This window comes from Ranitomeya imitator, chromosome 6 (assembly GCF_032444005.1).
Source record: "Ranitomeya imitator isolate aRanImi1 chromosome 6, aRanImi1.pri, whole genome shotgun sequence".
In the NCBI taxonomy this organism is placed as follows: domain Eukaryota; kingdom Metazoa; phylum Chordata; class Amphibia; order Anura; family Dendrobatidae; genus Ranitomeya; species Ranitomeya imitator.
Genome location: NC_091287.1, coordinates 401,890,990 through 401,909,517, shown reverse-complemented (window position 1 = coordinate 401,909,517; position 18,528 = coordinate 401,890,990). Strand labels below are relative to the sequence as shown.

At 42.1% G+C, this 18,528-nt stretch overlaps 1 protein-coding gene across 5 annotated transcripts in view; it reads right to left on the bottom strand.

Moving 5' to 3' along the window:
• The window catches only part of LOC138642761 (uncharacterized), a 272,058-nt gene extending 254,442 nt beyond the window's left edge, over positions 1-17,616 (bottom strand). For 4 of the 5 annotated variants that reach the window (XR_011314095.1, XR_011314097.1, XR_011314099.1 and 1 more), the window contains exon 1: positions 16,917-17,616. The gene's annotated coding sequence lies outside the window, so the exon portion shown is untranslated. The remainder of the gene's footprint in view (positions 1-16,916) is intronic. The other variant, XR_011314096.1, reaches the window with a different exon arrangement.
• Between the last annotated feature and the right edge of the window lie 912 nt (positions 17,617-18,528).

The following is an 18,528-nucleotide window of genomic DNA, read 5'->3' as shown; positions in this document are numbered from 1 at the left end:
GTATCGTGGCGATTATTACTATTTCCATGCTAATCTACTGTATGTAACTTATATTATTGGCTGTTATAGCTCTTGGGGATTGTTATTAATCATTTTGTATTGTTTCGTTTTTTGTTCTTCATCCCAGTCTTAGGAAGGTCTGAGTTAACGACCGAAAGGTCACAAGATATTGGGACTGTCTATATTTAATAAATAAATTTGCATACTAATTTTTGAGTGCCACAATTTTGAACTTTACTAAATTTTGTTTTAGCGGGAACATATGTAGCAGGATGGGCCTAGATGGCAAATATACAGGGCCAGACTGGCCATCGGGCACTTCTGGCAAATGTCAGAGGGGCCGGTGCCAGGAGTGGGCTGCTGCGGCTATCAGCGGCACCAGGGCCGACTCCTCCCGCCAGCGCCGACTCCCTGCATTCAACTATGCAATGATGGAGGAGAGAGAGTCCGCTGTCGCTCCCTCTCCCATTATTCCCTGCTCTACCTCACGCTGACGCTGCGGGTGCGCGATAACGTTATATCATCGCGCACCTGCTGTGTGGCTGGGCAGACTGCAGCCGCTGACACTGGAGCCAGGAGCAGCACGGAGCACGAGGAGAGTGATTTTTTTTTAATATATCAGTGAGTGATAACTGGATTGTGGGGCAATTGGGGAGGCTGTATTACATTCTATGGGGGCTGTGCTGTATTACATTCTATGGGGGGCTATGCTATGTTACATTCTATGGGGGCTGGCTGTATTACATTCTATGGGGGGCTTTATTATATTCTATGGGGGATGGCTGCATTACATTCTATGGGGCTGGCTGCATTACATTCTATGGGGGCTGGCTGCATTGCATTCTATGGTGGCTGGCTGCATTACATTTTATGGGGTTGGCTGCATTACATTCTATGGGGGCTGGCTGCATTACATTCTATGGGGGCTGGCTGCATTACATTGCTGTATTACATTCTATGGGGTGCTTTATTACATTCTAAGTGGGCTGGCTTAAATTACATTCTATCGGGGCTGGCAGCATTACATTCTATGGGGGCTGGCTGCATTACATTCTATGGGGGTTGTGCTGTGTTACATTCTATGGGGGCTGTGCTGTATTACATTCTATGGGGACTGGGCTGTATTACATCCTATGGGGGCTGTGCTGTATTACATTCTATGGGGGGCTGTATTACATTCTATGGGTGGGCTGTATTACATTATATGGGGTGCTGTATTATATTCTATGGGGGACTGTATTATATTCTATGGGGGCTGTATTACATTATATGGGGTGCTGTATTATATTCTATGGGGGGCTACATTATATTCTATGGGGGGTTGTATTATATTCTATGAGGGGTGATTGCATCATACTCTATGAGGGGGCTACATTATATTCTATGGGGAGCTGCATTATACTATATGAGGAGGGATGCATTGTATTCTATGGAGGGGCTACATTATATTCTATGGGGGCTGCATTATTCTCTATGAGGGGGCTACCATATATATGCAGGGGCTGCATTATACTATAAGAGGGGGCTGCATTATATTCTCTGGGGTGTTACATTATACTCAGGGGGATACAATATATTCTGTGGGGCGGCTGCATTATACTCTGGAGTGGCATCATTATACTATATGTGGGCTGCATTATACTGTATTGAGGACTATGGGGAATACATTATACTATATGAAGAACTATGGGATGCATTATACTATGGGAAGTGAATTGTACTACATGGATGACAATGGCGGTGCATTATACTATATGGAGCACTATGAAGAGTGTATTATACTATTTGGAGGACTGTGGCAGTACATTATACTATATGGAGGACTGAAGAGTGTATTATACTATACGTAGGACTGAGCAGTGTATTTTAATTTATGGAGGACTATGAGGAGTGTATTATACAATATGGAGGACTGAGGAGTGTATTATACTATATGGAGAGGCAGAGGGGGAATGATGGAAGAGAGAGGGTCAACTAATGCTCTCTCCTTCCTCATTGTTTTCAACTGCATCGGTGTCTATGATGCCTATACAGTTGAATGCGGGGGCAGCGTGAGTACCAAGCTTCACGGGCCCCATAGCTGCCGCATGGTGTGCCACTTGTGCTATAAGCTATTAGCGACATGCCATGGGATGGGGGGCCCCCGTCACTTTAACCCCTGAAATGCTGTGGTTGCAGCATTCCGGGAGCCGGCAGAGGGATGACAGACCCTATGCCTTTGGATCAGAGACCCCACAGTATGACACAGGGTCCCAATAATTGCCATGGTGGCTCGACATCCGGGTCACTACAGCAAGGAAACTTGTTGATCACACGCAGTGCATGATCAGCAACTTTACCTGTCAGTGCAGAGCTGACAGTTTATCCAGCATGGGGATGTTGCGCTGCATCCCCATGCTACACAAGCAATTAGCCTGCAAAAAATGATAGTTCCATACTGAGGCAAAGTAAAAAAGTAAAAAAAAAATTTAAATAATTGTAAAAATAATTTTTTAAAAATCCAAAATAATAAGAAAAAAATAAAATATACTGCATCTATAAATAAATATTTGTATGAAAAAACAGTATCGCTGCGTCCACAACGACCCGACCTGTAAAACTGCCCCAATAGTTAACCCTTTAAGTGAACACCGTAAAGAAACAAGGCAAAAACCAATGCTTTATCATCATACCTCTGAACAAAAAGTGGACTAAAACGCGATAAAAAAAGGAATATAAAAAAACATGGTACCGCTGAAAATATCATCTTCTCCCGCAAAAAACAAGCTGCCATAAAGCTCCATCAGTGTAAAAGTAAAAAAGTTATAGCTCTCAGGATAAAGCGATGGACAAATAATTATTTTTTTCTATAAAATAGTTTTTATTGTGTAAAAGCCCCAATACATAAAAAAACAATATAAATGAGATATCGTTGTAATCGTACTGACCCGAAGAACAAAACTGCTTTATAAAATTTACAACACACGGAACGGTATAAACCCCCCGCCCTCCCCCTCAGAAAAAAGAAATTCCTGAATTGTTTGTTTTTGTTCATCCTCCCTCCCAAAAATCAGAATAGAAAGCGATCAAAATATGTCAAGTGCCCGAAAATCGTGCTAATATAAATGTCAACTCGTCCTGCAAAAAACAAGCCCTCACATAGCTTTGTGGACCAAAATATGGAAAAATTATAGCAAGTCTAATTAAGCTTATTGCCTAATCAGTTATACCACATGAGGAACGGTGTAAAAATAAATAAAACCAATTCTTCACCTTTTTTCATTCTGCCTCCCAAAGATCGCAGTAAGGATTTGCGCACATTTATCCTGCGCTCTGCACTGAGCGCTTACACTGTGGTTTCCGTTTAAATCTCTAAAATACGTGATTCAGACGGAACCTCTGGCGGAAGATTCCATATAATGAGGCAGATGGGGGCACTGTGGACTCAATCCACAAAAAAAGCAAGTCCCCACTCAGGTTTGCCATCTTTTAATGAAAATATAGTTACAAAGGCTCTGGAAAAGTGAAATGGCTTCTCACCTTCTGCAAACCATAACAGTAAAATCTCCTTGCCTTCTGAGCTTTGCACTGTGCCTGAAAAATATTTCCTGACTACATGTAGGGTATTGACGCACTCAGGAAAAAATGGACCTCAGTTTGTTTTTTAAAAAATTCTATTATCCCTTAGAAAAATTTAAAACTTGGGGCTAAAACAACATTTTAGTGGTAAAAATTAATTAATTTATTCTTTCTTCACCGCTCAGTAGTATAAAATTCTGTGATTCACATGTGGTGTCAATATGATCACTGCACTACTAGATGAATTCATTGGGGAGTTTAGTTTGTAAAATAAGTTCACATATATGGGGTTTCTGTTCACATATATGGGGTTTCTCTTCTTCTGGCACCTCAGGGGCTCTGCCAATGTGACATGGCATCCTCAAACCATTCCAACAAAATCTGAACTGCAACATGGCACCTCTTTCCTTCTGAGCTTTACACTGTGCCTCAAAAGTAGTATTCCCCTTCATATGTTATATCGGCGTACTCAGGAGAAATTGCACAACAAATTGTATGGTGGATTTTTCCTGTTACCCTTATGAAAATGCAAAATTTGGGGCTAAAATAACATTTTTGTGAAGAAAACATTACTTTATGATTTTCACGGCTCAACATTATAAACTTCTGTTAAGCACCTGGGGGTTCAAGATGCTCACCATGCATCTAAATACATTCATTCAGGGGTCCAGTTTCCAAAATGGGATCACTTGTGGGGGGTTTCCACTGTTTAGGCACATCAGGGGCTCCAAACGGGACATGACTTTCGCTAATTATTCCTGGAAATTTTACATTCCAAAAGTCAAATTACGCTCCTTCCCTTTGGAGCCCTATCGTGCACCCAAACAGTGATTTTCTCCCTCATATGGGGTATCAGCGTACTTAGGAGAAATTGCACAACAAATTTTATGGTGCAATTTCTCTTGTTTCCCTTATGAAAATGCAATATTTTGTGCTGAAAACATATTTGTGAAGAAAGTTTGATTTTTTTATTTTTGCGGCTCAACGTTATAAACTTCTGTCAAGCACCTGAGGGTTCAGTGTGCTCACCCACAACCAAATCAGTTCCCTGAGGGGTCTAGTTTCCAAAATGTGTCACTTGTGGGGGATTTTCACTGTTTAGGCACATCAAGTACTCTCCAAACGCAACATGGTGTCCGCCAATTGTTCCAGCAAATTTTGCATTCAAAAAGTCAAATGGCGCTCCTTCCCTTCCTAGCTCTGCCATGCATCCAGACAGTGGTTTTCTCCCACGTATGGGGTATCGGCATGCTCAGGAGAAATTACACAACACATTTTTGGGCCCATTTTTTCATGTTACCCTTGTCAAAATATAAAAAATTGGATCTGAGGTAAATTTTTTGTGAAAAAAAGTTAAGCGTTTATTTCTTTTGCCACATTCCAAAAATTTCTGTGAAGCACCTGAAGGGTTAATAAACCTCTTGAATGTGATTTTGAGCACCTTGAGGACTGCAGTTTTTATAATCATGTCACTTTGGGGCATCTTCTGTCATATAGACCCCTCATAGGGACTTCAAATGTGATGTGGTCCCAAAAAAAAAAAGGTTTTGTAAATTTTGTTGTAAAAATGAGAAATCGCTGGTCAACTTTTAACCCTTAGAAATTCCTAACAAAAGAATTTTGGTTCCAAAATTGTACTGATGTAAAGTAGACATGTGGGAAATGTTACATATTAAGTATTTTGTGTGACACGGCCCTGTGATTTAGCGTTGTCAATAAATTTTCTGATTGAGATCAGAGCGTTGTGATGGCCACTCCAAAACATCGACTTTATTATCCTTAAGCCACTTTGTTTCCATTTTGGCAGTATGCTTTGGGTCATTTTATATTTCCAAGACCCATTTCCAGCCAAGCTTTAGCTTCCTGGCTGATGTCTTGAGATGTTGCTTCAGTATTGCCACGTTATCTTCTTTTCTCATGATACCAACTATTTTGTGAAGTGCACCAGTCCCCCCTGCAGCAAAACAACCCCACAATATGATGTTGCCACCCCCATGTTTCACAGTTGGGATGGTGTTCTTAGGCTTCCAAGCTTCTCCCTTTCTCCTTCAAACTTAGCAATGGTCATTATGCCCAAAATTTAAATTTTAGTTTAATTAGACCACAGGACATATCTCTAAAAATTAAGGTCTTTGTTCCTGTGTGCATTTGCAAACATTATTCTGGCTTTTTTATGTTTCTTTTGGAGTAATTGCTTCTTCCTGGCAGAGTAGCCTACCAGCCCATGTTGATGCAGTGCTCGTTTCACTATGGATATTGACACAATCTTACTAGCTTCTGCCATAATCTTCACAGGTATTTTGCTTTTGTCATTGGGTTGATATGCACATGTCGGATCAAAGCAGGTTCATCTCTGGGACACAGAATCTGTCACCTTCCTGAGCGGTATGATGACTGGACATTCCCATCTTGATTGTACTTTAGTATAATTATTTGTACAGATGAACGAGGCAAATTCTGGTATCTTGAAATTGTACCCAAGGATGAGCCAGACTTGTGCCAGTCCACAATTATCTTCCTGATATCATGGCTTAGTTCTTGAGACTTTCAAATGATGCTACACAAAGAAGCAGTGTGTTTCGGGTGTGCATTAAAATATATCCACAGGTGTGTCTCTAATTAACTCACATATTGCCAAAAAAACTATCAGAATCTTCCAAACACATGACATCATCATGCGGGCAGTCCACAATTGTTTAAAGGCATAGTAATCTTATGTAAACTTTTGACTTTGCAGTAAGTATTACAAATGTCTTAAAACATTCTCTCTCATTATTCTGGCATTTGGCAAATATTATATGGAAAAGTTTGGACACTCCTTTTAATCTTAAGCTTAATGTTTTATAAAAATTGTTGTTTTTTTTGCAACAGCTATTTCAGTTTCATATATCTAATAACTGTTGGACACAGTAATGTTTCTGCCTTGAAATGGGGTTTATTGTACTAACAAAAAATGTGCAATGTGCATTCAAACAGATAGATTTGGAGCAGTGTTTTGGATCATTGTCTTGCTGAAAGATCCATCCCCTGACTAACTTCAACTTTGTCACTGATTCATGAACATTATTGTCAAGAATCTGCTGATACTGAGAGGAATCCATGCGTCCCTCAACTTTAACAAGATTTCCGGTGCCGGCATTGGCCACACAGCCCCAAAACATGATGGAACCTCCACCAAATTTTACTGTGGGTAGCAAGTGTTTTTCTTGGAATGCTGTGTTTTTTGGCCACCATGCATAACGCCTTTTTGTATGACCAAACAACTCAATCTTGGTTTCATCAGTCCACAGGACCTTCTTCCAAAAAGAAATTGGCTTCTCCAAATGTGCTTTTGCATTCCTCAGCCAACTCTGTTTGTGGCGTGCTTGCAGAAACAGCTTCTTTCGCATCACTCTCCCATACAGCTTCTCCTTGTGCAAAGTGCGTTGTATAGTTGACCGATACACAGTAACACCATCTGCAGCAAGTTGATGCTGCAGCTCTCTGGAGGAGGTCTGAGGATTGTCCTTGACTGATCTCACCATTCTTCTTCTCTGCCTTGGCCTGCCACTTCTGGCCTTAACAAGAACTGTACCTGTGTTCTTCCATTTACTTACTATGTTCCTCACAGTGGAAATTGACAGGTTAAATCTCTGAGACAGCTTTTTGTATCCTTCCCCTGAACAACTATGTTGAATAATCTTTGTTTTCAGATCATTAGACAGTTGTTTTGAGGAGCCCATGATGCCACTCTTCAGAGGAGATTCAAACAGGAGAACAACTTGCAAGTGGCCACTTTAAGTAGCTTTTCTCATGATTGCATACACCTGGCTATGAAGTTCAAAGCTCAATGAGGTTAGAAAACCAAAAAAAAGTGCTTTAGTAAGTCAGTAAAAAGTAGGTAGGAGTATTTAAAACAAGAAAATGATAAGGGTGCCCATACTTATGCACCTGTCAAATTTTGTTTGAATGCAGATTGCACATTTTCTGTTAGTACAATAAACCTCATTGCAAGGCAGAAACATTACTGTGTCCAACAGTTATTAGATATAGGAAACTGAAATAGCTGTTGGAAAAAAAAACTATTTATGTAAAACATTAAGCTTAAGATTAATAGGGGTGCCCAAACTTTTTCATATAACTGTATGGTAATCCTAATTACCGTATATACTCGAGTATAAGCCGAGATTTTCAGCCCAAATTTTTGGGCTGAAAGTGCCTCTCTCGGCTTATACTCGAGTCATGATCGGCGGTGGGGTCGGCAGGTGAGGGGGAGAGAGGACTGTCTCATACTCACCTAGTCCCGGCGCTCCTGGCGCTCCCTCTGCCATCCCACGGTCTTCGGGTGCCGCAGCTCTTCCCTTGTTCAGCGGTCACGTGGGACCGCTCATTGAAGTTATGAATATGGACTCCACTCCCATAGGGGTGGAGCCGCATATTCATTCCTCTAATGAGCTGTAACGGTGACCGCTGACAGAGGAAGAGGCTGCGGCACCCGGAGACCAGCTGTCCGGGATAAGGATCCAGGGATGCCAGGAGCAGGTAAGTATGTCATATTTACCTGTCCGCGTTCCACCCGCCGGGCGCCGCTCCGTCTTCCGCGTCCTCTTGCTCTGACTGTTCAGGTCAGAGGGCGCAATGACGTACTAGTGTGCGCGCCACCCTCTGCCTGAACAGTCAGTGCGGAGAGACGCCGAGACGGGACGCTGAGGAGCTGCAAGCAAGAGAGGTGAGTATGTCATTTTTTTTTTAATTGCAGCAGCAGCATTCTATATTGCACAGATTTATATGGAGCATCTATGGGGCCATAATGAACGGTGCAGAGCATTTTATATGAGGCAGCTTTATGTGGAGCATCTATGGGGCCATACTGAACAGTGCAGAGCATTCTATATGGCACAGCTTTATGTGGAGCATCTATGGGGCCATAATGAACGGTGCAGAGCATTTTATATGGGGCAGCTTTATGTGGAGCATCTATGGGGCCATACTGAACGGTGCAGTGCATTTTATATGGGGCAGCTTTATATGGAGCATCTATGGGGTCATACTGAACGGTGCAGAGCATTCTATATGGCACAGCTTTATGTGGAGCATCTATGGGGCCATACTGAATGGTGCAGAGCATTCTATATGGCACAGCTTTATGTGGAGCATCTATGGGGCAATAATCAACGGTGCAGAGCATTATATGTGGCACAGCTTTATATGGAGCATCTATGGGGCCATAATGAACGGTGCACAGCATTATATATGGCACAGCTTTCTATGGAGCATCTATGGGGCCATAATGAACGGTATGGAGCATCTATTTTTATGTTTGAAATTCACCGGTAGCTGCTGCATTTTCCACCATAGGCTTATATTCGAGTCAATAAGTTTTCCCAGTTTTTTGTGGCAAAATTAGGGGTGTCGGCTTATACTCGGGTCGGCTTATACTCGAGTATACACGGTAACCTAAATCGGCAAAGGTTTATTCTGACTTCATGTCAGATATTGAGATAAACATATATATATATATGTATATATATATATATATATATATATATATATACTGTATATATATATATACGTATATACATATATACGTCTTTTTCTGTAGTGTATGTAAACTTCTGGTTTGAACTGTACTTATGGAATACTGGAAAAATGAAACCGCAACATTGCTATTAAAAATTACAGTAAAAAGGAAGGTACTTAGCGTATAAATTGGCCAATGTATGTGAGTCCAACATCCAACGTCAAGGCGTCTTTCATTGTTGGGTCCCTGTCCTGATAAGACACTTCTCCTGGGCAATAAGTTATTGCATAGGATTCCCTCTGATATTATTTCTGACCAGGGCGTTCAATTTATATCTAAATTATGGTTTTGGGGTGCATTTTGTGCTCGTTTAGGGATTCATCTTTCATTTTCATTTGGCTTTCATCCACAATCTAATGGGCAAAGCTAACTTAGCAAGTGAACTGAAATCTTGAGACATACAGTGTCGAGCAAAAGGGTAACAATGTTTTGAACTTTTGACTTTCAGGGTCCACATCTCACCATTAACTACTGCTTTGAACGTGAGACTACCATCATTTTATAGACAATCATCTTGATTATCTCATACATAAATTTGAGTTGCAACTATTTAGCATATGATTAGTTATTAGTGATGACCGAGTATACTCGTTACTCGAGATTTCCTGAGCAAGCTCGGGTGGTCTCCGAGTATTAGTGTGTACTCGGAGATTTAGTTTGTGTCTTTGCAGCTACATGATTTGTGACTGCTAGACAGTCTGAATAAATGTGGGGATTCCCTAAGAAACAGGCAATCCCCACATGTATTCAAGCTATATAGCAGCTGCAAATCATGCAGCTGCGGTGACAAAAGCTAAATCTCTGAGCACGCCCAAATAGTCGGAGACCACCCGAGCATGCTCGGGAAATCTAGTAACGAGTACACTTGCTCATCATTATTAGTTAGGCAGATTTTTGTCATGTCACTGCATTGTTACTATTTTGCTCTAAATCTAAATTTTAATTTTTATCATTTTGACTGTGGGGGACAATCCAGCACCTCTACTTCATTGTCATTGAACCATTTATTCACCAATTTCTACATGTGCTTTGGGCGTTGTCCTTTTGGAACACTATGTCGTCTTTTTCATACCCATTGTACTTGAGTGTACAAAGTAACTCATCTTGTAGAATATTCACACATAGCTCACCATTGAGACCACCATTGATCCTAGTCAATTATACAACGCCTTTGGCTGTGAAACGCCCCCATATCATCAGGCTTCCTCCACCGAACTTGACAGTTCTTTCAATTTCTTGATCTTTTAGCCCTTTTTTCCTTATTTCTTCCAGACCCATTTGCACTCATCAGAGTCTATCTATTGACTTTCTTCTCATTGCTCCAAACCACCCGTTTCCAATCTTCTACTGTCCACTTTTCGTAATTTTTTCCAAACTCATACATTTTTCCAAACTTCTTATTATGACGATATTGAAGTCAAGTCTTCTTCAAGCTTTTTCGAGCCTCCATTCCAGATTTGTGTAATGTGCATCTCACAGTGCTTTCCTGGATGTCTGTGATCCTACTATTATTAAGCATACGAGTCCCCTCCACTGTCGTGTTTGTCGCGCCAGAACTGATAGCCCTATTTATGAACAAACTTGTAGACTCCAATGTTTTGCCAGGATGTCCTCCCTTTGGCTTTTGAATTGATGACTTAATTTAGTTTCCTTCCAACTGTCATGGCTGGATGATGCTGTTTCTCTTTTCTTGGGAAATCTTCTTTATGTCTGCTCCTCGATTCCAACCAGTGACCTTTTGCTTGGAAATCATCCTAATAACATACTGAGCTATTAGGGAATGTGAGAACATGTTGCATTTTGTAGTATATAGAGAGAAAAATGTTTTTCCACCACCAGGAGCAAAGCAGTAACAATGCAGTGATATGACAAGAATCTACATACCGTATATACTCGAGTATAAGCCGAGATTTTCAGCCCAAATTTTTGGGCTGAAAGTGCCCCTCTCGGCTTATACTCGAGTCACGGTAGCGGTGGGGTCGGCGGGTGAGGGGGTGAGGGCGCTGAGGCATACTTACCTAATCCCAGCGATCCTGACGCTCCCCCTGCTGTCCCACGGTCTTCTGTGCTGCAGCTTCTTCCCCTCTTCAGCGGTCACGTGGGACCACTCATTAGAGAAATGAATAGGCGGCTACACCTCCCATAGGGGTGGAGCCGCCTATTCATTTCTCTAATCAGCGGTGCCGGTGACCGCTGATAGAGGAAGAGGCTGCAGCACAGAAGATCGTGGGACGGCAGGGGGAGCGCCAGGATCGCTGGGACTAGGTAAGTATGTCATATTTACCTGTCCCCGTTCCAGCCGCCGGGCGCCGCTCCATCTCCCCGGCATCGCTCCATCTTCCCGGCGTCTATCTGCGCTCTGACTGTTCAGGTCAGAGGGCGCGATGACGCATATAGTGTGCGTGGCGCCCTCTGCCTGATCAGTCAGAGCGGAGAGACGCCGGGACCGGACGCTGGAACGAAACGCTGGGAGCTGCAATCAAGAGCGGTGAGTATGGCTTTTTTTTTTTTTATTGCAGCAGCGGCACAGATTTATGTGGAGCATCTGTAGGGAAATATGAACGGTGCAGATCACTGTATGGGGCACAGATATGGGGCAATATGAACGGTGCAGAGCACTGTATGGGACACAGATATGGGGCAATATGAACGGTGCAGAGCACTATATGGGGCACAGATATGGGGAAATATGAACGGTGCAGAGCACTGTATGGGGCACAGTTATGGGACAAAAATGAACGGTGCAGAGCACTATATGGGGCACAGATATGGGACAATAATGAACGGTGCAGAGCATATATGGGGCACAGATATGGGGCAATATGAACGGTGCAGAGCACTATATGGCACAGCTATGGGACAATAATGAACGGTGCAGAGCATATATGGGGCACAGATATGGGGAAATATGAACGGTGCAGAGCACTATATGGCACAGCTATGGGGAAATATGAACGGTGCAGAGCACTATATGGCAGAGCTATGGGGAAATATGAACGGTGCAGAGCACTATATGGCAGAGCTATGGGGAAATATGAACGGTGCAGAGCACTATATGGCACAGCTATGGGGAAATAATGGTCTATTTTTATTTTTGAAATTCACCGGTAAATGCTGCATTTCCACACTAGGCTTATACTCGAGTCAATAAGTTTTCCCAGTTTTTTGTGGCAAAATTAGGGGGGTCGGCTTATACTCGGGTCAGCTTATACTCGAGTATATACGGTAAGTTCTAAATATTTACAAGTCAAAATTATGTATGAGATAGCCAAGATGATTGTTTATAAAATGATGGTAGTCTGACGATCAAAGCAGTAGTGAAGGATGAGGTATGGAGCCTGAAAGTCCAAAACATTGTTACCCTTTTGCTCGTCACTGTATCTCATGTGCCTTGTGTCCGAGAATCAGGAGGACTGGGTTTCGTATTTGCCTCTTGCGGAGTTCGCTGTAAATAATTGTTGTCAGGAATCAACAGGCAAGTCCCCTTTTTCATGGCATATGGGTTTCATCCTCATAAATTCTCACATACTATAGCTATCAAAATAGTGAAAAAGTAGAGAGCTGGTCTTCAGCCCACTTCAATCTCTTTTTAAAGAGAACTGGGTGTTCATTACTTTTTTACATGCTACTTTATGGTAAAGGGTCTGAAGAGCTTAATAAAATATACTTTTTCATTTTTTATCGTTCCTCTCTGTTGCAGAAATATTTGCATGTAAAGTTTAGATGAGGTTTAATTGCTCTTCAAGCAAGGGGGCGTTAACAGAGATTATTTTCTATAGGCTTTTCCTTTCTCCACTGACATTGTTCAATTATTGGCAGGAAACATTATATGGGGGAAAATTTGTATACGCTGCTGTTCCCCTCTCTCTTTGTTGTTATTTCATTACATTATGAATGACAAGCCAGAGGAGAGGTACAGCATGCAAGTAGCATGTCACATATACCACTTTGCATCTATTCCGCGATTGGACATTATATCCCGATGCCTGGGATAGAGACATAAGGCAGCACACTGCAGCGCTAAAACATGCAAACTTGAAAACACGAAATTTGAACTGCATTACTGCACTAGAAATATGAAAAATGAGAGCTTTTAGCGCATAAAAATGGCCAATTTTATGTGTACCTGGTAGCCTCTTTACGGCATCTCTCTTATACCAGGTCCTACGCTTGCCTTATGAATGGGCAAAGTCTTACACAGGGGTGTAATGACCGCGGTCACAGAGGTCGAGACCGGGCCAGCATGGGTGAGTGGTCCACCAACGAATCCTCAGGCGCACATCCAGTTGAAATGTATTGCGGTGAACAGGAACTGAAGGCACTCTCAGGTAACCACTCTAAAACCAACTCTATTTATTTTGGCCTCACCATTCATCCAGCGATACTTGGGTCTACAAAATTATGCAGAACGTTCTATCGCCTGCATGCACCAGAGGAAGGTGTTTAATTGGGCGCGTAGCAGGCATAGATCAAACACATCCTCGCTCTCTCTCCAGCAGCTGCACCACCATCAACAGTGGATACCTTCTCCCTTTCCTCTTCCACCTACACCGCCATGTCCACCTCTTCATCCACTTAGACCTCAGCCTCCTGATTCAAGATTATTATTTCTTCTTTTTTACTCTGTTTTAATTAAAGTCTTTTCTCTGTCCACATTTGTTTGAAGGGCAATTGTCCTGCTCTTAAGGTACCTTCACACTGAGCAACTTTAGAACGATAACGATAGCGATCCGTGACGTTGCAGCGTCCTGGATAGCGATATCGTTGTGTTTGACACGCAGCAGCGATCAGGATCCTGCTGTGACATTGCTGGTCAGAGCTAGAAGGCAAGAACTTTATTTCGTCGCTGGATCACCCGCTGACATCGCTGAATCGGCGTGTGTGACGCCGATCCAGCGATGTCTTCACTTGTAACCAGGGTAAACATCGGGTTACTTAGCGCAGGGCCTCGCTTAGTAACCCGATATTTACCCTGGTTACCATTGTAAATGTAAAAAAAAAAAAAACACTACATACTTACATTCCGGTGTCTGTCGCGTCCCCCTGCGTCAGCTTCCCTGCACTGTGTCAGTGCCGGCCGGCCGTAAAGCAGAGCACAGCGGTGACGTCACCGCTCTGCTTTACGACCGGCGCTTACACAGTGCAGGGAAGCTGACGCCGGGGGACGCGACAGACACCGGAATGTACCGTAAGTATGTAGTGTTTTTTTTTTTTACATTTACAATGGTAACCAGGGTAAACATCGGGTTACTAAGCGCGGCCCTGCGCTTAGTAACCCGATGTTTACCCTGGTTACCCGGGAACTTCGGCATCGTTGGTCGCTGGAGAGCTGTCTGTGTGACAGCTCTCCAGCGACCACACAACGACTAAACAGCGACGCTGCAGCGATCGGCATCGTTGTCTATATCGCTGCAGCATCGCTTAATGTGACGGTACCTTTACTCCCATTTAGCTTCCTTTACCAACCCCCTAGCCCTGATTATGACCAATTTACAGGCATTTTAAAGTACTGAAGTTCAGGTCCCCGTTGACTTCTATTGGGTTCAGTTCGGACTCAAACCAAACTTTTTACTGTATATTTGTCGAACTCCATCACAAAGCAGCCCCAAGCCATGATGCTCCTTTCATGCTTTATAGCTGGGATGAGATTTTGGTGTTGGTATGCTGTCATTATTCTCTTCCAAACATTGAGTCCTGAATTTGTAATAAGTTGTACTATTTCTGTTACAGAACAATTTCACAGAAGGATTGTGGAACATCAAAGTGGTCTTGAGAAAATTTGAAACCAAACTTGAGACCACACAGTTGTTGTCTTTTTTTGGTTGGTATGGACAGCAGAGGCTTTCTTAATGGTGTCCCTGGGTTCTTGACCTTTTGGATTTTTTTTAACCTTTTTTTTGGATTGCCAGTTGTATTTTCACTTAAAGCCTCCTAAAACTCCTATGTATAATGCTGAATGTACTCCATTGATAGACAATTTGTCAAATAATGACTGTGTGAACACCCAGTTCTTCAGCAATACTTATGTTGCCTCTTCTGCCTACATGAGTCTCAATAGCATGCCTCCTGAAAACTGTCAGCAACCAAGCTTTGTGTGATTTTAGTTAATAGGCAAAGCGTATGAACATGAACAGACATGAAAAGTGCAACAGTTAGTAGTTTGGTTAGATTGTGTTTATTAATAATTGTGACATAGGTAACATTCAGAACACATGATGTTATTATTAATTTTGCATAAATTCGGGTAATTGCAAAGGGTTTACTATTAGTACCATTTCTGTTACTCTTGTAGGTCATGTCCAGTCACTTGCTCTCTTATTTTCGGATGGCAATCTAATCCTTGGGATCACACTAAGCAGGCCCACAGCAGGACCAAATTTCACTTCTAGGCTATAAAGGAATGATGATCGCTTATTTTCTATGCCTGAAAAGCACCAGTGACAGAACTCCAATGGAGCCAATAGTGAATACCCATACTCGAACAAATGTTTTTTTACTCTAAATACAGTAGGCCTACAATTCATTCAGCATTAATGGGTTAATGTCTTTACAGATGACAGAACTTTGTTTTTGACAGATAACTTTGATTATTATAATTAAATGATTACTACATATTACACCATCATAGAGTTTGACAGAGTTTGATAATAAAATGCTAGAAAAGAACCCAGACTTGTCACATGGTATACAGAGATGAGCCAACCCAAACTTAAAAGTTTTTTACCAAACAGAGAATTATCTAGCTCAAAAGTTTGGGTCCCCATTGTTTTCAATGGGGTTCTGGTTCAAGTTCTGGTACCCAAACCGAACTTTAAAATAAAATTCGGGTCATGTGCAAGAACCCGAACTTCCACGGATCCGCTAATCCCTGTTATATTAAAAGAAGTTTTCCAGACACACAGATTTTTGTATCATTATAATGCCTATCAGAAATGAAGAAACTTCATAATTTACTTTCTGTTAAAATTCTGCTCTTTTCCTGAGCTGCCACACATCACCTCCAGCTCTTCTCTTCCCTGGTACAATCCATACAAAGCACAGAGTACAGAGATTTCCAGTCTGTGCTTTAAATTTCAGCAGAGTGCTCTGAATGTTGATGCCATTTGGGGCTTTGCCTTTAATCCTGGGCAAGTTTACAGTGACAGGAGTTGTGCACAGGGAGAGAGAGCACAGAGCATTGCAGGCGCCATACAGAACAAATAATCTTATCAACTAGTGACTTTAGCCAGAGAGGCGGTACTTAGCACTCCAGAGTGGTGGATTCCATTAGAATAAATGAATACATTGTCTGACCTACTGACTACAATACACTGGGCCTAAGTGCTGCCACATTACTGATTGTAAGACCCCCCACATCCTCCAGCGAAAGGAAAAAATTGTTACTAAAATATCATTATTAGTGATGAGCGAGTGTACTCGTTGCTTGGGTTTTCCCGATCACTCTCGGGTGACCTCCGAGTATTTATCGCGGCAGCTGAATGATTAACAGGTACTAGCCTTCTTGATTACATGTGGGAATTCCCTAGCAACGAGGCAACCCCCACATGTACTCAGCCTGGCTAGTAGCTGTAAATCATTCAGCTGCTGCGATGAAAACAATCTCCGAGGACTAACAAATACTCGGAGGTCACCCGAGCAGGCTTGGGAAAACCCGAGCAACGAGTACACTCGCTCATAACTAATCATTATCCATGATGTGTGCAGTGCAATGCAAAATCATCTCCCTCCCCACTCGTAAATATAGATTATTTTCCATTCTCATTTCTAGTAAAATAATAAGACTCCTGTTTATACTCACAGCATATTGCATGGAAGACAGAAAGTACCGTAATCAACCCTCTTAGTAAAGGCAGTAACACGTTCACAAAATTGCAGATAGCTCTTTTCTGGTGAGCAACGCATAGTGATGAGCACACAAGCCTGAAGGGAGACAGGACGTGTCTTGCGCTGACATGCAGGGTGCACACGTTGAAGTCCAAGATCTGTCAGATTGTGATGCTGCCAGCAAAAAGTAAAGCCAACTCAATGGGTGTTTAACAAATGTCCGCCCACACAGAACTTCATGGCGCAGCAGCCTGGGCTGCTAACCTACTATTCATGGTTTTAGGTTCAGTTGTCCAGAAAAACCTGAACAGATCATACTTTTTCATGGACATAAACCACCCATCATTTTTAGAAACCATTTCCCCTTATCCACATTTTTTTGCAGACCACGCCAATTTACACACCCCTTCTTCATTCTTAAAATTAAAGCAACGATAACCAGATCAAAGGCGTGATCTGCAGTCCTATGTAAGGACTCACTCCCACTTGTGATGTAATCGGAAGAGTGCAATCCGATAAAAAATCGGATTGCACTTGGCCCAATATTAAACCATACTACGATTGCATCTGAGAATTGGATCACATGCACTCATATAAGTCTACTTCCTATAGGTGGTAATAGAGTTCTAGTCTTCTTCCTTTCTGAAGAAACAATTTGCACAGGACTGAATGTACAGTTGTGCTAAAAGGTTTACATGCCGCAGCAGAATTTTTGCTTTCCTGGCCTTTTTTCAGAGAATATGAATGATAACACCAACACTTTTTCTCCACTCATGGTTAGTGGTTGGGTGAAGCCATTTATTGTCAAACTACTGTGATTTCTCTTTTTAAATCATACTGACAACCAAAAACATCCAAATGACCCTGATCAAAAGTTCACATACCCTGGTGATTTTGGCCTGATAACATGCACAGAAGTTGACACGATCGGGTTTGAATGGCTACTAAAGGTAACATCCTCATCTGTGACCTGTTTGTTGTAATCAGTGTGTGTGCATAAAAGCTGAGTGAGTTTCTGGGATCCAGACTCTTGCACCTTTCATCCAGCCACTGATGTTTCTGGATTTTAAGTCATGAGTAAAGCAAAAGAATAGTCAACGGATCTACGGGAAAAAGTAGTTGAACTGTATAAAACAGGAAAGGGATAGAAATAGATATCCAAGGAATTGATAATGCCAGTTAGCCGCGTTCAAACCGTGATTAACAAATGGAAAATAAGGGGCTCTGTAAAAACAAAACCACGGTCAGGTAGACCAACAAAAATGTCATCCACAAATGCCAGGGAAATTTTTCGGGATGCAAAGAAAAGCCCACAAATAACATCAGCTGAAATACAGGACTCTCTGCAAAAATAGCGGTGTGGCTGTTTCAAGATGCACAATAAGGAGGCGCTAAAAGAAAAATTGGCTGCATGGTTGAGTTGCCAGAAGAAAGCCATTACTGCGCAAATGCCACAAAGTATCTCACCTACAAATGCAAAACAGCACAGAGACAAGCCTCAAAACTTCTGGAACAAGGTAATATGGAGTGATGAGACCAAAATTGAATTTTTCGGCCGCAACCATAAGTGTTACATTTGGAGAGAG